The sequence below is a fragment of the Papaver somniferum genome, unplaced genomic scaffold (genome assembly GCF_003573695.1).
Source record: "Papaver somniferum cultivar HN1 unplaced genomic scaffold, ASM357369v1 unplaced-scaffold_15, whole genome shotgun sequence".
NCBI lineage: Eukaryota > Viridiplantae > Streptophyta > Magnoliopsida > Ranunculales > Papaveraceae > Papaver > Papaver somniferum.
In genome coordinates this window covers 1,463,717-1,470,005 of record NW_020624376.1, presented here as the reverse complement: position 1 = coordinate 1,470,005, position 6,289 = coordinate 1,463,717, and the positions used below count along the sequence as shown (strand labels likewise).

Here is a 6,289-nt window from a genome sequence, read left to right as displayed (position 1 = left end):
CTTATCCGGGTGTATGTGATTTTCTTCTTCCAGCAGAAAATTGGGAGAGTTAAAATGGATAGGGAACTACTTACATTTTTCTAAACAGTAGATAATGTTCATAGATTTCTGCCAATCGCTTCCTAAAGCTAACATTTCGTTCCTAACAAAAGGAAAAAAAGAAAAAGAAAAAGCAGCCAACCATTCCATAGTCAGTTACTAAATTCCGATTTACTGCAAACATTACTTGCAAAAATCAGGCATTTCTGAGAAAATATAAAATATTGTGCATGTTATTGGGTTAGTCATTTTAAATTAACTAACCTTCTTAGGTAACACATAATTGTCATGTATGTGCTGCCTGAAGCTAGCCATGTTGGGGAAGAAAACAGGCTCGACAATTTCGACAGTATTTCCATATTTATCCATCCATGGATTCTCACAGAAATAGTCATAAGCATGTTTTACCACCTTAATGACGTTCATATGCTCTCGGTTGGCAGAGCTACTCATATGGTAGATATATTGACCATTATCGTTCTTACCATAATCGTCATTACCAGAGAAACTTCTAGTATTATTTTTCGTACGAGTCATCATCGCCACTATTAAAGCATTCACCACCATATCGCCTGGGATCTGTTTCATTCACCCACGCATAAGAATGGTCACAAGCAATATAGAATTTGATCGATTTACTTATACATTAGTGCTGTTAGGCATAACTTACAATGTCGAGGAATGACTCATGGTTCCCAAGAAAACACGGGAACATCCCTCTTCCACAACATACCACAACGGGGTCAAAAGTTCATCCATTAAAACAATTACACCATCAGTCCAAATTTGAGGAATAGTCTATAGATGGGTACTATGTAGTGTGTAGAATCAACGGGTTAATTGATATAGCTTAGATGAGTGTGATTTAGCGCATCCCTGTCTGCATGAACGATTAAAGTATTTAGAGTTGAGTAACGATCATCAAAAATAAGTACATACTTGAAGCCTTCTATCCAGCCAGGAAATGGTTCCGTGTAAGTAGAACTAACAAGTGTAGGCCTTGCGATAACAATTGGAACATTTTTTTTCAACGACCGACTAATTATTATCTCTCCCATTGCTTTTGTAAACACATATGTGTTTGGCCATCCATACAATTTAGCCCTGTTCACAACACCGAATTAGGGTGAGCATTTGACAAGAAATAGAATCACAGAACAAGAATGTCAAGAAAGAAAGAAATCTTAATGTAACATCTATTAAAACCTTTCGAGTCCCAGTTCTTTCATTGCAGCAGTTTCTTGTTTCTTTGAGACTTGTGCATCCTAGAGTTCATTCAATCTGTCTTGCACCAACTTCCTCTCCTCATCAATGTCCAGAATCTTTGAGGTTCCCGTTTCACTTACATCAAAAGGTTTTTCTAATATAACTCCAGGTGTCTCTCCAGTATATATGTACGCTGATCGGTCATTTGCGCACAGCCATGGATACATGCACTAGCGGAAGATGTTAGTAATGGATTCAAAATTATGGATCTTATTGGTGCTAACTACGTACTGTTATTTATGTATATACATACAAAAAAATTAAGCTTATCCCATACCGGTAGATATATGGAGAATTGTCTCTAGATTCTCACACTTTTCTGCGAAATCCAAAACATGCTTAGCTCCTATTGTATTGACATCCAACGCCACATCATACCTTAGGCAAATTCACAATTATCATTTTGATGAGTTTTATTAATGCGCAAATTGTATATGCAAGCCTTATTGCTATAAAGTGCCGATTGATACCTTTCATCAAAATCCGTAGTTGCAGCAAAGTTGGCAACAATGTTTCGACTTCTTTATGGATTTTCTTGTACAAAACAGAGTCTTTGATTCCCAAATTCTCTAAACTGATGTCTCCGAAAACAGGTGTTACCTTTTCTGATATAAAGGAATCAAATCCAAGACCATGTTTTTTCCTCAATACTCTAAATACTTCTTTTCCTGTCACCTACAAAACCCCGCGCATTAAAAACTCAGTTTGGTACATTTTTCAACTTAACTAAAAGAAGAAGTAACTTATAAGTTGCATATGCATACATCCTTATGAAGACATTGAGCAGCGGAGGATGCATCAGCAGGTCTTAAAATCAGAAAAAGTTGTTTCATATTTGGCTGAACTCTAAGTAACTTCTCCACAAACACTGCATAAAAATAGATGATAATAACATGATCAACTTATAGAATATGAAAATAATTAACCGAAGAACATCAGGTCGTTACGTACTCTTAGATAAAAACCCAGTTGAACCAGTTACAAGGATGCTTTTGTTATCAAGAGATTGAACAATTCCATTCAATTCCATTGCTTATTTTTATTAGTTACCCCAGAACTTATAAGTCTAGCTATGTACACACAGGAGAGCTTCTACGCTATAACAAAACCAAGAACCAGCCCGTGCAAATTTATAGCTGCCTTGGATAGGTAACATTAATGTCACACGCTCATCCACGACTCATAAACATATCTATAGGTGTTAGGTCGCCTTTAAACATTGTTAGAGGGTTAGTAATTGGTACCAATTATCACATTATCAATGTCAGTTGTCACATGCTCATCCACGACTCATAAACTTATCTATAGGTGTTAGGTCGCCTTTAAACATTATTAAAGGGTTAGTATTTGGTACTAATTATCACATTATCAATGTCAGAGCTTAATTAGATATAACGGTACTTGATTTAAATCATCAAAATGGACACACATTTATCTTGAACCACAAGGAGCCAGTGAGGGTCAATCTTTCTCATCAAATCTATGGATAACTGGTATATATACCTGTTTTTTCACATGCCATTTATTGTGTAGCTGCAGGAAATCCTTCACATGCCATTTATTGTGTAGCTGCAGGAAATCCTTCACATGCCATTTATTGTGTAGCTGCAGGAAATCCTACAACTACAGCCAAGTGATAAATTTCACACAAACTTGCTAAAACTAATGAAGAAGATAAGATTCAAGCCATTTTATTAGTTTCTCATAAGATTTATACACAAAGATAGAGATATCTCTCGAAGAGTACAAATCCTAATTCACTCTTTAAAACTTTTCTCACCAAACAATTACTTGGACTAGAGAAAACCTCATTACCCTCTACAATGCCCTCGCCTTCCTTTTATATGACTTTACATAGTGGATGACAGCCAATAAAGTAGTTTCTTCTCCTACAAACTCCGTTAAAACCTTGCTCCAATGTCTCCTTGTCGCATAATTCTGGTCAACGATATTATCGCACTGCTGTCACGCTTTCCATGTGATCTTTATACTAGCTTGTCGCCAAGATCCTCGTGTTGAGTTCGACTTATCATCGTGGTCATCGTCATATTCTTCTCGTGATCCTCCTTTATCGTGTTTTTAAATCGTTAATCTACATCATCGCCATTTAGTCATCATGCTACTTTCTATTTATCGTGCTCTTAACTTTCTTAAACATGGCGATACGATATTTTGTATCCACATATTGTGTGACAAATATTGTCAAGACCATATGAGGTTCAAAGGGTTGTTAACTGATTCAAGTTTCCTTTGGAAAGTCTCCGACGATTGCAGGCTGATATTTTATTACACCTTTAACGTTACCTTCCCAGTTCAGAGTCGAAGTTATTTCCTGGTTTCCGTTTTTTCTTAGGAGATGAACGAGACTATTAGCATAATGTTTGTATAATTGGAACACTATCCTCTGAGTTGCGCCCATGAATAGCACCATGATTTAGGCACTAACCCAAATTTGGTTGGGGACTACCGCATATTGAAGCTACAAAATGCAATATCCTTGTTATTGTATTTGGTTTATGTATTGAGATTATACCATGGCGCATAGTGTCATCACACCAATCAACCACATGAGCACATCATGTGCCAGCCGTCCAAGTTCAATTACAAATATACTCAAAAGATTCTTAGTCTTCATTATCTGACGTCAATATATAATATAAGCAAGATATATACTTCCTTCGTTCCTTTTTAATAGGCTGGTTTTTTTTTTAGAGAAATTTAAGGAAATTAAGAGAACTAATCATCGAAAGTAGTCCTCATGACACTTGTCAATAAAAGAAGTGAAGTGAAATGGTCCCCATGACACTTATCACTAAAAGAAATAAAGTGAAATGGTCTACATGACACTTGTCATCAAAAGAAGTTAAGAGAAAAGTGGTCCCAGAAAATTAAACTAACATTTAACTTTCCCAATTAAGAAACCAACCTATTTTTTTGAAACATTTATTTATAGAAACCAGCCTATTAAAAAGGAACGGAGGGAGTACGATATTGGATGTGATTGGTATTTTATTTCATGTCCTTTCTTTACTTTGGAATAGTTACCTATAATTGTTGTTCATTGTAATGTAAACTCTCATGTAAACCATATATAAATAGTGAATACTAATTCTTCATCGTCATTTTACCAAGTCCAATCCCCTCGATCGGGATGAGTTAGCTAGCCTGTATTAATTGTCTCCACTTAATCTATGTGGGCAGGGAAAAATCTATGATGGAGTGTTTGCAACAAGATCGTGCTGTGGTATTCTTGGAAGGTTGGGACGATCGCTTATTTGCCAATACGATATGATCATACTAATGAAATCATTTACATCCACCATGAGATTAATACATTCGTTCGACAAGAAGTAAAACACAAGAGATCAATACTAAACATTGTAGGAATAATAGTAGTATTGATTTCTTGTTGTTTTTCTTCCTGTCGGACCAATCTTTGGAAATGGTTTAAACATTGTAGGAATAATAATAGTATTGATTTCTTGTTGTTTTTCTTCCTGTCGAACCAATCTTTGGAAATGGTTACATTAGTAGGATCTGGCTCATAATGGTAGAGAAACCAAGTGCAAATTAACCTTGCAAGAATTCCATAGCACGATCTTGGCATTGAATGAATAAGTTGAACTAATACATGTAAGGATCGATGGTAAGGTTGCATTGTTAATTACTTGAATTATAAGTGCAGTATATTTACGGTTCCCAACCTTCCAAGAAAATTCATTGTAGTAGTTATTTTATATTTATTTCTTCATTTTGTACATATTTTTTCAACACAAAATAAGACCCCAGTGACACTGTTAACAGTGGTTCTGCACGGACCGAGTGCTTAGACCACGTCAAAACCGAACACTGAATTTGTCTTACAGTTTTTTTGTTGTGGCCCCCGCGGAGGACAACATGGGGTCACAGTTTTGTTAAGCTTTCAGGACTGTTTTTGGTGTGGCGTTTTTTTTTGTTGTCCGTGAAGCATTTTTGCATTGCAGTGGTTCTGCACAGACCGAGTGCTTAGACCACATCAAAATCGAACACTTAATTTGTCTCACATTTTTTTTGATGTGGGCCCCGTGGGCCCCGCGGAGGACAGCAGGGGTCATAGTTTTGTGAAGCTTTTGGGACAGTTTTTGGTGTGGCGGTTCTTTTTGTTGTCCGTGAAGCATTTTTGCATTGCAGTGGTTCTGCACAGACCGAGACACTGAGTGCTTTGACCACATCAAAACCGAACAATGAATTTGTCTCGGGGCCACGCGGAGGACAACAAAGGGTCATAGTTTTGTGAAGCTTGTGGGACGGTTTTTGGTGTGGCGGTTTTTTTTGTTGTCCGTGAAGCATTTTTGCATTGCAGTGTTCTGCACAGACCGAGTGCTTAGACCACATCAAAACCTAACACTGAATTTGTCTCACAGTATTTTTGTTGTGGGACTGATAAGTGCATAATTCATATGATCTTAGTATCCATTCCATACTTGTTTTAGCTATTATTCTTGCATGTGTTCGTATTATTACTATTGTTTTCTCTTATTTTCCTCTATTAGGTGAATCATCCAAAAAGGAGCTACAAAGTGCTGAAAATAGCTATGAAGAGAAGTATTCCAAGTATCCAAGCGCCCAAGTCCAAGAGAAGTGGAAGAAGTGCGACGAAAAAGAGGAAAACGCTCGTAATCAAGACTCAGGCCAAAGACCAATCTCAACTCATTCAAATTAAGGATTTCTCATCATCATCTTGAAGACAATTGAAAGATAAAAATAATGCAAAAAAAATAAGATTATTCCAAGTTCGAATAAAGAAGTTGTGGCCAAAACAGTTTCCATTGAAAACCGAAGACAGTGAAGTCCGCGAACTGGGTTTGCGAACCGAGTTCGCAGACTTATTTCCGAAAATATCTGCTAGAATTTGAAGGTTGCGGACTGGGTACGCGAACTTATCAAATGGGAAACGTGTATTCACACCTTGGAAGGCCTAAGGGCACGTTTGGAGTCGTTATGT

General features: G+C 36.9%; 1 pseudogene; it reads right to left on the bottom strand.

Moving 5' to 3' along the window:
- Positions 1-294: 294 nt before the first annotated feature.
- On the bottom strand, positions 295-2,335 carry LOC113335577 (annotated as a pseudogene).
- Positions 2,336-6,289: the final 3,954 nt, after the last annotated feature.